This window comes from Episyrphus balteatus, chromosome 2 (genome assembly GCF_945859705.1).
Source record: "Episyrphus balteatus chromosome 2, idEpiBalt1.1, whole genome shotgun sequence".
Classification (NCBI taxonomy): Eukaryota; Metazoa; Arthropoda; class Insecta; order Diptera; family Syrphidae; genus Episyrphus; species Episyrphus balteatus.
Window position 1 is genome coordinate 98,634,544 of NC_079135.1, and position 20,085 is coordinate 98,654,628.

General features: G+C 27.6%; 1 protein-coding gene across 11 annotated transcripts in view; it reads left to right on the plus strand.

Annotated features, from left to right (window-relative positions):
- Positions 1-20,085, plus strand: part of LOC129912272 (diacylglycerol lipase-alpha) — a 176,713-nt gene that overhangs the window by 63,283 nt on the left and 93,345 nt on the right. For 2 of the 11 annotated variants that reach the window (XM_055990454.1, XM_055990463.1), the window contains exon 2: positions 2,158-2,215. The exons of the other annotated variants lie outside the window; for them this stretch is intronic. The gene's annotated coding sequence lies outside the window, so the exon portion shown is untranslated. The remainder of the gene's footprint in view (positions 1-2,157; positions 2,216-20,085) is intronic. 11 annotated transcript variants of the gene reach the window in all.

Consider the following 20,085-nt stretch of genomic DNA (forward strand, 5'->3'; position numbering starts at 1 on the left):
GGTTGAAAAAAGATACTTAACTTGATTTCTATTACAATTCATTTTAGAAAAATATAATCACTATGTACAAGCAAATTTTTTAAAAAATCTCAAAAATTTTTGATAAAAAAAAATAAGGTAACTTTGAATAGGTACCTGTACCAGCTGAACTTTTCACCCATCAAAAAAAAACTAAAAACTCCAATCTTTCCGATACAGTAGAGAAATATTGGGTTTGGATTTGAAAAACACTCTAAGAATTAGAAATATTTTTGCAACGAATTTTCAAAAATTGGTCCACAGTGCGTCGCACAGTGGTTCCCTTCTATGGAGGAAGTGGAAAAAACCTATAAAAACTGAACGGGTGGACCGATTTTATTGAAATTTGTTATATAAATTAAATAAAACGAATTCTCATCGTTATCTAAAAACTGTGCGTCGTACTTTAAAATTACTCATTTTTTCAAAAGTTGTATTGATTAATACAAGTATATTCATTATTTTTGTTTCCTTTTCTTGTTTTTTTTTGTGATGTGAATTTCTCTTATACTTTTAAAACTTAATTAAAACTGAATACAAAGAAGGTTTTGAGAAAGCAAATAACTAAAAAGTTTCAGAATTATTATAGCACCTTACTACTTACTTACTAGCCCAAAAAATTTTGATTTTTTTTTAGTGATTTTCGATAGGCTGTATCTCAGTAAAAAATGATCGTATCATGACAAAACAAAAAGCATGTGAAAGCTACATTCGTCTAGTTTTAGGATTTAAAAACTAAATATTTTATTTCTAATGGTAAAATAACTAGATCTGGAATTATTCAAATACCAAAATTTTCCAAATTTGTTTTGTTTTTACTTTTCTCTAAAAAAAGTGGGAACATTTTTTGCGAAAAAATGATTATCATTTTATTTATTTGGCTTTAAAATTCTTTTTGTTTCAAACTTCTACGATTTTTTTTAGACTGCAAACCAAAAACCATAGTTTTGACTTTGACTATAAATATCTCAACAACGGATCACCTTACAGAGAATTTAAGGATACATTTGAAAACTTCATTTAATTCTCTACAAATAAATTAAGTTTACTTTGTTAAAAAAAAATGTTTTCTTACATTTGAGATCATTTTAGAAAAGCTATCAAAAAAGGCCTTTTTACGGTTTCTGAGAAAATGTACCGCTATTTTATAACTAAGGTTGATTATGAGCAAAATTAAATTCGTTTGAGTTTATTTCAACATTTTATTAAAACATACCGTTTAAATTTTAGATAAACCAAAGAAAATTAAAAATTTTCAAAAACAAAGTTAAATTTATACCGTTTTCTGATATTTTCCCTTTTTTTGAAAATTTTTGATTTTTCTTTATTTTTTGGTTTATCAGTGATGGCTACATAGACCTCTTATAATGAAAACCACTTTATTTTACAAAAAAAAAGCCTTTAAATTAGAAACGGTAATACCAGAAGCCAATTTCAAGTGCTGTTTGAGTGAAACGCATTGCTACACTCAAGAAGCTCTTACAGGAAAATGGGTCAATATGGGTCATTTGTTTTAACACCATAAACAGTATATATCTTAAGCTTTAAATTAATACTAAAACGAACGTGGAGCATCGTGGAGCTTTTTTTTTTTATTGGCCGACAAAGAGTAAAAACTATTCGCTCTAGAGGTTTCTTCATATAATATTCTGGTTTTTCTGATTCAAAAGCAAATTCAACGAACGGTAAATGTAGACTTAAGGACAAATATACCATTAACAACACTACATACGTTTTTTTTTTATAAAGCTCTATTCTTAAAAAAAAATTCGTCAAAAGTTGCAAAAAAAATAACGAAATTTCCAAAATTTTAAAGAATCTAGTTTGAGCTAAGTATACTCGGGCTATGCAAAAAATTAAAATTGATTGCATTCTGTATTTAAATATATTTTTAATCAAAAAACCAAATCAAAAAAATTGAAAAAATTGTTTCACTTTTTTGGGTTTTTTCCATCTGGGAACCACTGTGCGTCGCGTCGTAGATATATTAAATGTTTTTTGTCTTCTTCTTTTTTTATTAGGTACATGCGTATTTTTCTTGTGAATCAGAAATGTTTAAGAGATTTATAATTTTTTACTATTTTTCGATAAATTGAAATTGTTTATTAATTTGAATTTTTTCTTTATTTTTATTTTCAGGTAAACACATTCAAAAGTTTCTGGTCTATTTAACTGCCTACCTATCTGAAAAATAATTGTAAGCGAATAATTGTTTTGTATGTTTTAATTTGGAGTTATTTTATTTTTAAAATTATTTTTTTTTTTTTGTTTAAAAATTTTGATTTTTGTACTTATTGTTTAATATGTAAATGACGATAGTTACAAAACTAAAATTATGTGTGTTTGTAAATTTTGATTTGTTGACTAGAATTAATTTGTTGTCAAATGTCCATAAATGATTAATTTGCTAAACAGTTTTGACCTTAACAAATTAACAAAAAAAAAAAAAAAAAAAATTGGATATTAAATAAAAGTTAGTTAAAAGTAATTACTGACTTATTTAAGATATGGTCGCGAAACTGATTTTAATACCCAACTAACATTTCAGCTTCGGTAAAGATATTACCAAAGCTACATCTCAGCTTCTGTTTAACAAGTTAGACCCTTTATAACAATGTGCTTATAAGAAAGTTAGACGAAGCTCTACCGAAGTTTTGAAATTTGACAGATAGCTTCGCAAGAGCTTGTATAGCTCATTAATATAAGTCTTATAGAAATTATAGAAACAACACCAAAAAGAAACAAAAAAAGAATTTTCTTTTCTAATTGGTTTTGATTGGGTTGAGGTCAAGATTCTGCCGGGGTCAAAATTCTTTTGTAAAAGTCTGCTTTCGAAAATTCTGCTTTTCAAAATTCTGTTTTACAAAATTAAAATTCTACAAAAAAATTAAAAATGTTAAAAGCGCTTTTTTAATATTTTTGCAGAATTTTGTAAAACCATCTTCTCGCCAAATGTTCTGCTTATTTGAATACTTACTTACTTTGTCATTTTTGTATGCATATTAATTTTTTGTTTGATAAATCAATAAATTTTAAAAGCGTTTTAAAAAAATATTTGCGACACTTTATACCTTACCAAGGAATCGTATTTCGTATCAGCATTCTATTAGTCCACCTTTATACTCACTCGACTAGGATCTTCATTAATAAAATCAAAATCTTCAGATAGCAGACATTTCCCAGCCCTATTCAATGTCAAAACAAAAAAAACTTCCGAGCTAGATTATTCAACATCGAAACCAAAAAACAAATATAAAACTTGGTAATTCTCTAATGTCTCATCAAAAAACTTACACAATAGTTATAAAAGCTTGTTAACCAAGTCTTTTTGAAGATCAAACTTCTCTTAAGTTATATAAGTTTAATAACTAAAGATTGTCCGAAAAACAACTTATTAGAAGTTGTTAAACAAGTTCGAACTTTTAAAACCAATTTGTTTCTGAAGCAAACTCTATACAAGCTCTATAAAAACTATTCCCTGCAAGATTTCAATTTACAGAAGCTGTTGTATTCTTAAATTATCACCAATTCTACATTTTTAAACCAGTTCGACTTTAACGAATTTTGTACCAAAAATGTTTTAAGTAGTCTTAATTTTAATCAAATCTTCAAAGATTTTGGATTTTCATTAAAAAATCAATTTTTAAGAAAACTGTTACTAAATTTTCGTGAAATTGTGTTTTTATCTGATCAAAAATTCAATTACTAAGAGATTGCATTTTTCAAGGTACGTTGCTCGGAATTTAAAACAATACCTATTAAAAGATGTTTGAATAGTTTACATTTCATACATATTCATATAAATGATAATAAATTTCATAAAAAAATATAAAAATTAATCGAATTATTCTGATCAGCTTTGGAACACCCTGTAAACTAAATTAAGCTAGCACAAAATACTACATACCCCATTTGCGTGTACATTTTTAGCTCACGAAAAATCTCATCTCCTCCGAAACAATGTTGCTTAGCTAAAATAACAGATTACATGACATTAGATTTTGGCAATTAGAATGGCGTTCAAGAGTGTTTACTAACTCAAAATAATATACGCGAGATGATTTTATTTTTCATTTCCTCCATTAGAGAAGACAAAAAAACAACAACAACAACAAAAATTCACTTGCAAAAATAGAAAATTTTGCAGATCATTTAAGAGCCTACAAAACCAGTTGGCTTCGAGCCAAACAAAATTTTTATTTGTATACGACTACTGGTCTATTAAGAGCTTGCAATTTATGCGCTGCATCACGAATATCTCATCACACGGAAATAAGAATAAAATTAAATAAATCATAAGTGGATCGTTTGCGCTAATTTTAAATCGCCATAATTATTATACAGTCGAAGTCTTTACATTATGTCTCTGTGGGGCGATGGATGGCGCCTTGAATTCTCCCACGTTCATTGGACCTGAAAAATAAATAAAAAAGTTTTGCATTTTCGCTTTCTCTCAAAAGTGGATGCTAAAATAGTATATTTTGTTTAGATAATGTTTTTCGAAATTAAGTGTGCATTTACCTGGTGAGTGCGCTAATCGATTTATTTATACAAAAATTGGCGATAAATATTGAGATGCAAGGTGGGTCGCATCTCGGAAATCATTTGTCAATTTATTGCGTTAAATGATTTAAAATTTGATGATGCGTGGTTAGAGAGGTATACAATACTACAGGTGTGCCAACTTTATGAGGATATGCATGTTTGTTGTTTCATAGCAAATGGTTGCATTTTCCGTGAAGATTATAGTATAAATGTTGATAATTTCCGTAGTTGATTGATTTTGATTGTGAAAGGATAGAGTTCATCAAAGATTGATAGTTTAACTCAATACTATTATAAATAATATACATAAAAAAAAATTCTAAGATTTGTCAAACTTTAACAATAGAATTTACAAAAAATGTTTCTTAGAATATTAAAGCTTTTTATGTAATTATTCAGTAATGAATAATTTTATGAAAAGCTTAGCAAAAATTATAAAAATAGTATCGAATATTTTTTTTAATTTACCAAAAAATCTTTTTAAATATTTTGATCCCATTCCAAGTAAGAATTTTTAGAAAAAAAATTAGATTTTTGAAGCCGTTTGAAAAATAAAATATGTAAACAAATTTTAACAAAATTATTTGTTATGCCTCTTTTCCAAAAATTCGAAACTTTACAGACTTAAACTTTATAGTTGTAGCTATGTAGCTTTGTAGCGGATGTTTTTTTTTTTTTTTGTAATATTTTTTACACTTAACTTTTTAAAAAAGTCTGAAAAAATGGTTTTCTTCAACAAGCTGAATCATCTAAATTATAACAGTTAGAAATCTCAAACAAATCCGAATGATAGCTACAACTATAAGGGTTGAGTCTGTAAAGTTTCGAGTTTTTGGAACAAATAGTTTGGCTGGAATTTAAAACTGATCAGACAAGGTCCAAAATCCCTTGTTATTCCCATAAGAAACTTCAACCGCTTAAAGGCATGAGTTAGAATCATGTTAGAGACTTTAAACTTTGGAAATACTTTTTTATATTTATTTTAAACCATATAAGCCATTGCGAGCAAACAAATTTAATTTTTTTTTTTTAATAACGACGAAATATACGAAATAAAAGTCATAATTTCATATATTTTGAACTTTAAGTTTGAATAACTTCAGTGGGGTTCACTCTATGGAAAAATGTCTTGAGAACTCTTTGTAGAGCGCTCAATTTACTATAAGAATATTTCAGTTAGTTTTTACAATGCTTTTTTGTAAAACTACTAAAATAAGAAAAAAAAACAATTTTTGTCCCATGTAATTTTAAGAGCTCATCTCATAATTCCTCTAATTGTAACAGTAGTTTTGAGTCAGAAGAATTTTTATGTGAAATTAAGTATATAAAAGAATAATTTTAATATAATCTTTAAAATAATAAATAAAAAAAAAAAACAAATTTGGTATTACCAAAACATTTTTTCAAAAGGTTCACCTCTTAATAACATAGGTTAAATAGAAAAATTAAAAAAAAATGTAGCTGTTTTTTTGAAAAAAGAAATATTTTTGTACATAAAAATTTTCAAACATTAAAAAAAAAGATTGGTTATGCATTCAAAAGAAATTATTAAAACATGAAAAAAAGTTCCAAATCTTTCATGAACCCGTTTTCAAAAGTTTGATTTAAAAAAAAAAAAAAAAATAATTTTAATTAAATAGATATTCAAAAAATGTATTTTTCGGAATAAATACATATATATACACTAATTAACAATCATTTGATCGTTTTTGAGAAATGTGATCGCACTTATGATCTTATATTTTAAGTACCTAAGAATGTTAAAACTTTTTATGAATTTTATAATAGAACAATTTAATAAAAATTTAATTAAATTAATAATTAATTTTAAAATAAATATAAAAGAAGTATTAAAATTTGATTTTTAAATTCAGTAAATATCTTTGTGAATGGTTTTAATCTCCAATGAAGTATGCGTTTTGATTTCTTATATAACAACGAATTTTTAAAATTTTGTTTTTGAAAATTGTTGGAGCCGTTTTTTCTACATAAATTCTCAGGATAAAAATTTTCGAAAATTAAAAAAATAAAATGCACGACTGGGTCGCACGAACTTGCTCTTAGAGTTGAAGTTGCTAAAATTTTTAAGACTTTTTATATAGAAACTTGGGAAATGTAGGTATATAAAAACAAAACAAAAAAAACCAAAAATAAAATTAATTTTTCAAAAAAATAAAACAATATCTGAAATCAAATCGCCCCACAAAACAAGTATGCAGTTTTGTTTGATATATTAAGGTGCACTTTTAGAAAAAAAACTTCAAAATAGTTAGAGCCGTTTTTTTAAAAACTAATTTTTTTTAAATAATTTTTTGAAAAAAAAGTTTAAAAATAAAATTGGTATGCCATTTTGTAGAAATAACTAATCAACATCTAAAAACAAAATTTCAAAAAAATTCAATGTCCCGTTTTCGAAAATTTGATTTTTCAAAAACAAATTTTCAAAATTGTTTTAAAAATCCAAAAATTATTTTTTTCAAAGTTTTATTTTTGGCTTATATTTAAATTATATAAATGCTTTTTCACAAAAAGTTTCGTTGAAATCGAATCAGCAATTTCGGAGATAATCGGATTTGAAAAAAAAAAACGATTCTATGGCAGGTACAGTTAATAATGATTTTCAAAAAAAATGTTTTCATTAGAAGATAGACCTTGTCTTAAAACTAACATTTGAATTTTTTAAACAAAATCGTTGGAGCCGTTTTTAAGCAATTTTAACTTTACTAAAATCATTAAATGACAAGTACCGTTATTTTTGGTCCAAAAAAATTAATTCCGAAAACCCCTCTGGAGAGTCGCCAAATAACGCTACATACCAAATTTGAAGTGAATCGGTCCATCCGTTTAGGCTGTAGCTCCTTATACAGACTGACAGACTGACAGACTGACAGACTGACAGACTGACAGACTGACAGACTGACAGACTGACAGACTGACAGACTGACAGACTGACAGACTGACAGACTGACAGACTGACAGACTGACAGACTGACAGACTGACAGACTGACAGACTGGCAGACTGACAGACAGACAGACAGACAGACAGACGGACTTCCGGGACCCACTTTTTTGGCATTCTCTACCATCGTAATGGCATAGAAAAATGTTATCTCAACTTTTTTTTTTGTACGAATACATAACTTGATATATAGTACCTATATCGCAAGTAAAAATGGTAGGTATGCCAATTTAAGGAAATCATTTTTTTTCATATTCAGAATTAAGAATTTTTTTTTAAGAAATCAAACGCAATATTTTACTAGAATTACCTATTATACGAATAGTATAGTACCTATAGTATAGTACTATTTCCGATAGTATACAAACTCCGCAAATATCTAATTTTATTAAGAAATAAAATGCACGATCAGTTAGTACAAACTTACTCTTAGAAAGAGTTCAGGTTGCAAAATTTTTAAAAACTTTTTATTTTTTATCTATAAATAAAAATAAACGAAATGGGAGATCATCAAAACAAGATTCATAGAAAAAATAATCTAAAATTGTTAGACCTAATTTTGGGAAAAGAAAAATTTTAAAATAAAGTTTCTTCGCCGCTTTGTAATATGTAAATATTGACTTACATACTTCTAAAATCAAAATTAAAAAAAAAAAAAAAAATAAATAAATACATTTTTTTAATTTAAAAATCGTGTTTTGTATTAAAACTTTATAATAACTCTTTTATAAAACAAAAAAAAAATCGTTAAAATTGAACAAAATGTTTCAGAAAAAGACTGAAAAAAAACCATGGTTTTCGAAAAAAAAACACATTTTTTTTGCATGATTTACTAGGTTTAATGTCAATTTTTCTTTTTTCTTATGTTTTTGTCTTTTTTATTGTTTGAATTTATTTTATCACTATTGTATGCTCAACAAAAAAAAAAAATAAAATCTGATAGATGACCTTTCATGACACTAATCATTTTTGTTTTCCAACTCATAACTTTTTCGTCTACATTTCGCTTAGCGAAGTCGTCGTGTCGTTTAGAATACACAAAAAAAAAAAATCATGTGTGCAATTCACACGTGGTAGAAGTGAAACCTTAAAAATTATTTTTCTTGCATAAAATAAAAATCGAAAAATTTACCTTTTTTTATTCTATCACCTTTAAATCCATATCTTTTATATGACAACCTTATAAACTAAAAAATAATAAATTTTAAATCATCTGAAAGCTTATTATTTCACCTTTTATTTGATTTTTCAATCATGTTTCTACCATGCCTAAAAAAAAGTAAGAATTTTTTAAAGTCAACCATCTCAAAATTTAAAACTGAGATTACGGTACTTCCTACACTGGTGGCTGGTCATCGGCAACAGATCTTCACAGGTGTTTTGAGGTATTTTTCAATTTTTTCAATTTAAGATTGTGTAACTTGTAGAGCACGTACCGTTATGTGTGCTATATCAAATAAAAGGTTATGTTATCAGCATGCGTATTAAAGTTAAATCAAATTTGTATGTGCACTAGATCAAAAGATATAACGTTTGTAGGAAAAAAACATCTTTTTACCGTTATCTCAGAATTTTGAATATGAAATTAATTGAAACTTTGTACAATTATTATAATTTATTTAATTACCTATCTACAGTACAAATTTCATTCATCTATCTATTAAAACAAAAAAGTTATAACAAGTTGAAGTCGTGTCGCGTTTTCGTTTCATCTTGTTTCAAATCACTACGATACTAAAGAAGTTTTCACTTCAAAAATGTTAAAAACAAAAAAATGAATAAATAATTAAATTCACCATCCCTCTCTTATAAATTACACGACACCCTACATCATTAATCAAGTTGTTGGGATGACTTTTTAAATGATGAAATAAAAAAAAAAAATCTCAAAAGTAGGTATATATATTGCTAAGCTCCGACATCAATTCCTTATTAATTCGTAACTCATCCTGTTTTTTTTTTTTTTTATTTTTGTTGGTGGGAGAATTTAACTATGCACCACCTCCAACACAGTAAAAGAAGATGACGAACGACGAAAAAGCTCTTGGCTTTTATGTATAAAGTTCTGGGATTTAATTACTTAATTAATGCTGCATGTGAGTTAATAGCACTGTGTACTAAAGCCCTTCTCTGATGTTTATCCCTTCAATATGAAGCCATCCACCCTTACTGTGTGTGATGTTAAATAACTCTCTCCTTCTCTATCTGTCAGTATATGTTCTTGTTTTTTTGCTTTCATTTTTTTTTTTTTTTTACAAATACTGTGTAAGTGCGTGCGATAACGTTTCGGGGATTGAGATTGTAAATTTTCCACTGACTCGTCAAAATTTAACGACTGCCATCGACAGGGTTTCTCTCGTATATTATAGAAAATGCATTTTGTGTATTCCCTTGAACCTACTCGAAACAACCCCACACGTACTCTTATGCAAATTAATCTCGAATTTATATTGAAATTTTATGCAATGCTTTATAATTCCAAGTCAGCCCTATGCGCTAATATAGTGGGGATGTTTATAAATCACAGGCGGTTAAAATTTAAAAATTTATAAATTAATTTATTTGGGTTTATAGGTTCTTATATAAATTTGTTGAGCTTTAAACACATTTTGCGAAATTTAAAGGTGTTGAGTTTTTTTAAAGCTTGGAAACCTGGGTATCTGTGCATGTTTACATGTTAACATACAGAAAAACATTTAAAAAAATATGCAGATGACATGCAGATATACATGACAGTCAATTATTAAGATAGACATTTATATGGACATGTCGATAGACATGCTGACAGACACAAGCAGCATACAGACAGACAAAAAAAAAACACATGTTAATCTGTAACGTATAAAAAACGACTATGCAGAATGCAGACAGTCTTACAAACAGACAAACATGCGGGCAGATAGACATATGCTAGCATGCTACATATAGATGCAAACATATATTCCAACATGTATTGCAGTTCGACATACAAGAAAGCAAAAATACAGCTGAACATACGCATGCAGACTAATTGAATCATCAATTTTTTGGCATACTGACATGCAGATGTACGTACATGCCAGTCAACAATTAAGATAGACATTTAAATGGACATGTAGATAGATTTGCTGATAGACCCAAGTATGCCAACAGACAGACAAAAAATCATATGTTGACCTGCGACACATTAAAATAGGGTATGAAGAATGAAGACAGTTTAACAAACAGACAAACATATGGACTGAGAGACAAATGCAAACATGCAACATGTAAATGCAGACATGTATTCGAACATATATTGTAGTTTGCCATACAAGCAAGCAAACATACCAATGAACATACGCATGTAGATTAATTGAATGACAAATTTGTTGGCTTACCAACATGCAGATGTACATTGTACAAAGTACATGCCAGTAAACAATTAAGACAGACATTTAAATGAACATGCAAATAGACTTGCTGACAAACACAAGTATGCTAACAGACAGACACAACAACACATGTTTACGTGTGACATATAAAAAACGGCTATGGAGAGTGCCAGACAGTTTAACAAACTGACAAACATGCAAACATGCTACATGTTGTATATGCATATCTTTGGACTTATATTGTAGTTTTAAATACAATCAAGCAAGCATAATATCGATGAACAAACGCATGTAAACTAATCGATTGTCCAATTTTTTCCATATTTATAACTTCTCTGTTCCACTGTAAACCGCTGCTGCTTTCGAAGTTGATATTGCTTTTGTGGGTTGGCATTTTATAACCGAAATTCGATCAAACAAATAAATAAATTTGAAATCGATTTTTGAAACAGTACAGAGCAGAGCAGAGTGATGAAAGGAGGAAGACTCAAGGGAGGTCAGTAGTTATTGTTGATGCTACTTCTGTGGCTTTAAACCATCATCCAGTAAACGAGTATAAAAGGAACATAATAGAACACAAATATACTTCACAACAACAACAGAGCGAGGCGACAAAATTCGCTCCATCTGTTTCATGTCCCATAAATGCAAATTTGTATAGTTCAATGGTACATATATGCGATGGAACATAATATCGTATGTCATCATCGTAAAATTTAATGAATAACCCCATGAAGTTTTTGGCGGATGCTTTTTGTTATGATTTTGTGTGTGTGAAAAGGTCATTCATACAAAAATATTAAACTAACAACAAATCGATGTGGTTAAACGGTCATGTTACTGCTGCGATAAGCATGACTAAGTCGTGTGATGTATGATGGTTTTTTTGTTTTGTCATGTTCAAATCTAATAGCAAATATTGTTAATCAGTTTATGGTGTTTTGTGTGTGTTTTTAAAGTTGTTCATATTTGTTTATCTTATCGACAAATTTGGTTTAAAGTTCGATAAACTTTTTGTATGTTGTTTCTTTTTTTTTTTTTTAATTTTGCAATAAAATCGAATGATAGTGATTTCGCAATTTTGTTGACTGAGAATTTGGGGTATTATGTGTCATTTTTTTGGCCTTGAGACAGTTATAAAAATAAGTAAAACCATTCTGCACAGAAAGTGAAATGTTTTTAGATTTGTAAATTTTAACGGTAGAAGTAGGTACATTAAAAAATAGGTCGGAACATCTGACATTCTTCTTTAAGAAGTATTTAAGTTCATATAAGTACATAAAAGGCTTAAAATGGAATATCACATTTTGGTCCCGAGTCTAAAAAAGCGGATTTGGTATCAAACTTGAACTTGTTATGTGTTTGAAAAATTTTCAAAAAAGCTTATAGAAAAAAACTTCTTATTTGTTAAAAAATATTGAAATAAAATAGTCCAACTGTTACGGATATACTAGGACATAGGTACATATCTATTGAAACAAGTCAGTGTTCGTACAAAAGGCAGTAAAATTTTTCCCTTTAGAGCTGTTTCCGAAAAAAATTGAAAAAAATTGATATTGTATGCAAGTTATTAGGTATATTAGATATCAAGAAAATAAAACAAAAATATAAAACCTGGAAATAAAATGCACAACTGGGTCGCACGAACATGCTCTTAGCGTACAAGTTTAAAGGCTTCTTAGAGAGAAATTTACTAAATGTAGGTATACCTATAAAAAAAAAACAAGAAACATGAAATTAATTTTTTCAAAGGAAAAAAACATCTTAATTTCTTTTGTTTTATTAAAAACAAAAAAAAAAAAAAAAAAAACAAATTCTAAAGAGCGCTTTTTTTTAAATCTACCTAGTTTTTTATAAAAATGTATTAAAAAAAAACAATTAGGTAAATCAATCCAAAATTTTAAAAATATTCAATGTACCTACACAGAGAAAAAATAAGGCAGGGATGACTATGCTTCTGGTATATTTAACTTTATTTCTGGTATATTCAACTTTATTCTGATTAAATATACTAGAAGTAAAGTTATCCCTGGCGTTATGTTTTCTCCGTGTACTGTTTTCGAAAATTTGTTTTTTCAAGAAATAAAAAAAAATCAATTTTTTTTAAATCCACCAATAAATTTTTTAAAATATTTTTATAATGATATAAATGCTTATGGGACAAAATTATAGGGCAAGTATTGGTTTCGTGTAGAAAAAAAATTACGATAGTGGAGAAGATAAAAAAAAGTGGTTTTCGTCATGCTGTCCGTCGGTCTGTGCGTCCATCTGTACATCGAGCTAGGGCCTTAACGGATGGATAGATTTGCTTGAAACTTGGTACAAATGATTTTTACGCTATTCCCTAGACCTGTTTCTTTTTATTTTTTAATATCTCCTTTTTAACGCATATCTCCCATATATCGTTTTCGAGGTATTGCAATTTTTTCGAAAACGGCTCTAACGATTTTGATTAAACTAGCCGACCCCGCACTCAAAATTCGAGTGCCAATTGTAACTTTTATTTATGCTCAAATAAGCACACTATATAAATCACTTTATTTACTACTAAGAATATGCAACACTTATTTTATTCGAAATTCGAGAATGTCTTCGAAGGTTCTCGTCTTTGCTTTTAGAAGTTTCCACTTCCAGAAGGGAGAGGGCGTGGTCCAGCACATTTGTTTTTGTTTTTTTTCTCAATTTATTGTTTTTATCTATTTCGGTAAAAAAAAAATAAAATAAAGTATACATTCTGCACATCTATATAAAATTTCCTATCGTTCGGTATATAATTTATGCCCCTTCGGTTTTTGTGGGCCGGGTATTTTGTACCACAAAATAAGTGTTTGCCGTTTTATTATATGATGATGATGATTTGGTATACGTAATAGACTTATTGATTCTAACAAAACTCCGTTTTTAGTTCTTCTCGAAAAAAGCGGAGAACGGAAATATGGCGTTGCCGTTTTTTTTCTTCAAAAATTGACATATTTTTTAAGTTCATATAATCCATCATAGCATAAGTCAATTTTATTTAAAATTTACAGAGATCATTAAGTATAAAATGTAAAAAAAAAAATATTTTTAAAAACATTTTTGAATACCTACAAAAAAAAAAATTTTAATTTAATTTTTAAAGTTTTGATTTTTTTTTTGATTTTTTTTTTTCTCGACACTAAATAAAATCTTAAAATTTCCAATAAATATCTATTTAAGATAAAGATAATGTGAACTACAAGAGCAAGTACGTGCATTTTATTTTTTCAAAATTTTATGTATTTAAGTATACTAATTTAGATTTTTAAACTCAATGCTCTTATTTGTTTACAAACAATAACAGAAAACTAAATGCAAAAATATGTTGTTGTTTTTCAGAAATCAACCGAAATCTTGGCATATTTAAAATATTAACATTTATTGAATGGTCTACAAAGGTGAACTGGTGTTTAGTCAGCTATAAATTTGTTTTAATTAATTTGTTTGCTTCCTAGCCGCGAATCACTGTGGCGTATGTGTAACTTTTTTATATTAAAATATCCTATTGGTTAATACAAATTGTAATATATGGTAAATAATTTTTGTATTTGTTAATTAAACTTTTAAGAACATTTTTCATTTAAAAATAGCAACAAAACATTTTGATCACCTTTTTGGGTCAAATACCCCTATGTGCGTTCTCTTGATTATTATTGACTCTTTCTTGAATTACTTAAATAATAATTTCAAAGAAAATCGATTGCATATCAATTAAATAGTGCTAATATTTAAATTTAAAAAAATAAATAAAGTTTTCAAAATTCACGAACTTCACATACGAATACAATAAAAAAAGAGTTTCATGTAACCTGCATTCAATTAATACCCAATACCCATACAATTTTTTGATTAAGTTTTTTTCAGTGTAGTTGGATAATGATGAAGTACTATATGTTTGCTATAAAGAAGTGGAAGGCACTTTATTTTGATTTGCTTCAGAGGCCTTCATTAGCACTTTTATCTTGTTCTACTTCTTAAGTCTTTTCCTAATGATGATGACGTTAATGATGGCTTCGGGTATCAGTTTCTTTTCTTTCTTTTTTTTTTATTCTATAGGACCTTTTTTTTTATTCTACCTGCAACCATTCAATTTAATTAACGCAGTGTATACACAAAACCAGAAGAGAGGGAAACCAAAGCAAGACCATCTTAATCTTGAAAGATATAGGAAAAGCTTCAATATCAAAAGAAAAAAAAAATTGCCATTATTAAAAAAAATAAATCAAAATAAAAAATGAAATTTTTTAAATTTTAATTGTGAAATTATTTAGGGAGAGATCAATCACAAGGAAAAGTATGCTTAAGTTCACCACAATCTCTTAAAACCACACAGAATTGTGTCTTGTAGTTTTGTTTGGTTTGTTTTTGTTTTTTGTTTTTGTTTTTTATCTTTTATATTTGTGCCACACGGTGGTGATGGTGTGGTGTGGTGTTGTGTCATGGAGACGACCAAAGATATATTTAATGTTGAATTTATTTTTTGCCACAAATCGATTGGTTAAAAGAGAGAGATAGATTCTTATATTATAATATTGTATCTACTTGTATTTTGTATCTGTGTTATACATTTTATGGAAAAAGATTTCACTTTGATTTAGCACAATTCTTTGTGAAGCGGAGAAGCTGTGGATGTGGATGCAACATCATGCAACGTGTTTAGTTTGTGGTTTGATGTGTGTGGTGTTTTTGTGGCACAAGCAATATGTGTAAATGGGTCATATCTAGTAGTCTGTATATTATTCGTACCTAAAAAAAACCAAAAGTGTATCTTATTATTTATGGTCTATATAATAATTATCTATTTTTAGAGAGAGTCTTATTGGGTAGCTTTGTGGAGGTTTTAAATTTATGCCACAACACGTTTTTTTTTGTCTGTTTTTGGTTACTCAAGAGTGAGAGTTAGAATTTTAAGGAAATTATTTTGTTGCAAAAGCATCGAGAAGGAAAGTCTAACCGCACTTGAAATATGTATCAGCCACAATATGAAAGACTTGGTCCTAATAAGTAGATAGGTACCAATAAACTTGAAAAAATATGGTAGTTTTTCTTGATTGAAAAATTTTCTGCAAAATATGTACATAACTAATCAAAAAATTCTGCTTTTCAAAATTCTGCCAGCATATATTTGAACAAAAAAATCCTGCTACTTCCCTTTTTACTTGCGATATAGGTAGGTATACTAAATATCAAGTTATGCATTCGTAAAAAAAAAATTGAGATAACATTTTTCTATGACATTACGATGGTAGAGAATGACAAAAAAGTGGGTCCCGTAAGTCCGTCTGTCTGTCTGTCTGTATAAGCAGCTACAGCCTAAACGGATGATTCGATTGATGTCAAACTTGGTATGTAGCATTATTTGGCGACTCTCCAGAGGTGATTTTGGAATTAATTGATTTTGGAATTAATGGTACTTGCCATATGTATACCGTTTTTAGTAAAGTTGAAATTGCTCGAAAACGGCTCTAACGATTTTGTTTAAAAAATTCAAATGTATGTTTTAAGACAAGGTCTATCTTCTAATGAAAAAAAAAAAAAAAAATATTGAAAATCATTAACGGTACCTGCCATAGAACCGTTTTTTTTTTTCAAATCCGATTATATCCGAAGCTAATTATTCGATTTCAACGAAACTTTTTGTGGAGAATTTATATAATTTAAATATAAAACAAAAAATTTCCAAAAAAATAATTTTTGGATTTTTAAAAAAATTTTGAAAATTTTTTTTTGAAAAATCAAATTTTCGAAAACGGGACATTGAATTTTTTTGAAATTTTGGTTTTAGATGTTGATTAGTAATTTCTACAAAATGGCATACCAATTTTATTTTAGAACTTTTTTTCCAAAAAAATTATTTATAAAAAATTAGTTTGATTTTGAAAATTTTTTTTCTAAAAATGCATCTTAATATATCAATCAAAACTGCATACTAGTTTTGGAGGGCAATTTGATTTAAGATTTTATTTATTTTTTTTTTTAAACGAATTTTGTTTTTTTTTAAATTTTTTTTTTATACCCATATAGTAGGTACCTACATTTTCCAAATTATGAAAAGTCTTAAAAATTTAAGCAACTTGAACTCTAAGAGCAAGTTCGTGCGACCCAGTCGTGCATTTTATTTTTTTATAGTGCTATACGCTTACTTAAAAAAAAATGCCTACATCTAATTAATGTAGGTAATTTAAGTTTTAACTTCGGCAATATTTTTCAAATTCCATAGACTGACTCTGACGTTTTTGAAAATCGCATCTACATGAAAACTGATTAAAAACGAGGGTGATACAAAATATTCCTTTACTTTTTCAATTTTTTGAATATCATTTAATTATTTTATAGTTAATGAATTTTGTATTCATTTTTTCAAGATATTTAACAACAATACCTTTTCTCAATATTTTTAAATTTATTGCTTCATCAAAAAAATGAATAATAACAAATTGACAAAGTAGGTAGATACATCGTACATAAGTTATCAATAAAGCATAAAATTTTGTGATTTTACCAAATTCTGCAAACAATTAAAAAAGGTTTGGAAAATGTTAAAAAACGCATGCTTTTTAACATTTTTTATACCCCTTTTTAATTTTTTGCAGAATTCTGATAAACAGAATTTTGAAAGCAGGATTTTGAAAAGCAGTATTTTGAAAAGCAGAATTTTGACCTCGGCAGAATTTTAACCCCAACCCGTTAAGAAAACAACAAAATTAAAAGAAAAGTCGTTGATTGCATTGCCTTCGTTGGTCTGTTAATATATCTTCATCATCGAGCTTGGATGAATTTTCGTGAAATTTGGTACCGATGATTAGCAGTTTTCAAGTTGTTTTTTTGTTTCTCTCTTAGCTAGAACACCTTCCGCTTCCATATAACGTTTTCGAGGTATGGCAATTTTCTCGGAAACAACTCTAACTTGAAAATTTGTTAAGTGTACGTAATGTTCTTAATAATTCTAATAAATCTGCGTTTTAAGTTTTTCTCAAAAAGTTAAATAACTCGAGATATGGCGTTGTCCCTATTTTCTGTACGATAATTGTCATATTTTTGGATAATTGCGTTTATTTTGTTATAGGCTGGAACGAATTTACTCAAAACTTAAAGTTTTTATTATTTTTAAAGATAAAATGTACCTACCTACTTGAATTTTCAAAAAAACGTTTTGGAGTAAAAGAATTGTTTTTTTTTTGTATTTTGGATTTTTGTTTTCATATATATTTTTTTTTTTTATAGCTTAACCAATCGCGCGATTCAATCTTGTTATTTATGTATTTTTGTAACCATAATGAAAAAAAAAACTTTATTATTTTCACAATTTGTATCTTATTTCTCTTTAAACATTCACACAGTAAAAAATCATGCAAACATGATTGGCGAATGGTACTATAATTTTCTCCACATAATTGGCTGTGAGTAATTAAATTACAATAATCTCATTGTTATACCTATTATTTTAGTGATGCTCTTTCTAAAATACATTAATATTCAAATATGCTGGTGTCAACAAGTTTTCCGTCATAATAATACTTTACTTATGTACCTACTAATAATAAACTAATGATGGTGTAATAATAAATAAATCAACTAGTCCTATTATGAAATTTGTATATAATTGTATCGTACCATCATTTTAGATTGTCTTTCATTTGTTCAATTATAAATTGGTAATTACCCATGACTAAGCATACTTTTTTCATGATGTTTCGATTTGATCTAACGCGATGAACAAAAAACATATCATATAAGTATTCCAATATTGCCTTCGTAGATATATTTAAGGCTTAAAAACTCTAAAACGATGCTATTTGAATTTTGTTACAGACCGGAATACTTCCCTTTGATATGTATCTCAAATAAAAATTTTGTGAATAGTATTTGCAATCAAAATTCCAACAAAAATTTTCTGAAAAAAAAAAAAAAAAAATGAATTAATTAACATAAAATACCTCTATACAATTTTAAATTTAAATTGAATTTAAAAAATTTTTTTTTTCTATCCTCAAACGAATTTCAATCAATTAATCAACCGAGCAATCATGCTAAATGACCTATTCCTCTACAAGAAGGCTTATTCATCATAAGTGTACACTCTGATTCAATTGATTGATATTTAATTTCTAAATCCAGAAAGGTTATGGAAGAACATAAACAATTGAACTAAAACAAAATAATAAAAGCAAGAATATTTTGTCGGCTGGTTTTTTGTTTTTAATTTAAAATTTTAATTTTAATTTTTTAATTTAAAATACCATATTCTACTCTTGTAGGTACCTAGCTACATATAATTTCTAAACGGTGCACTGTTGTCCAAAATGACTTATCTCGTTGCAAAAATCATAACTTTTGAACGGATTGAGGTAGCGGTACAGTTTTTTTTTTTAATTTGAAGGAAATTTCCTGGGCTGTTACACCAATGAATTTCAAGAAAATTGTTTTACAGGGTGTTTAGGAATCATCGGCCTAAAACTGATTTTCTTAAAAAAAAAATATTTAAATTAAAATTGGTATGCCATTTTGTAAAAATCACTAATTCACATCTAAAAAAAGTTCAGATTACACTTTCCCATGATATTACGATTATAGAGAATGCCAAAAAAGTTGGTCCCGGAAGTCCGTCTGTCTGTCTGTCTGTATAAGGATCTACAGCCTAAACGGATGGACCGATTGACTTCAAATTTGGTATGTAGCATTTTTTGGAGACCCTCCAGAGGGGTTTTTGGAATTAATTTTTTTTGGGCCAAAAATAACGGTACTTGTCATACACCAATTTCAGTAAAGCTGTAATTGCTCAAAAACGGCTCCAACGATTTTGTTTAAAAAATTCAAATGTAAGTTTGAAAACAAGGTCTATCTTCTAATGAAAAAATTTTTTTTGGAAAACCATTATTAACGGTACCTGCCATAGAACGGTTTTTTTTTAAATCCGATATTCTCCGAAACGGCTTATTCGATTTCAACGAAACTTTTTGTGAAGAAGCACTTATATAACTCAAATATAAGCCAAAAATAAAATTTAAAAAAAAATAAATTTTGGATTTTTAAAAAAATTTTGAAATTTTTTTTTGAAAAATAAAATTTTCGAAAACGGGACATTGTATTTTTTTGAAATTTTGTTTTTAAATGTGGATTAGTGATTTATACAAAATAGCATACCAATTTTAATTTAAACTTTTTTTTTAAAGAAAATCTGTTTTTGGCCG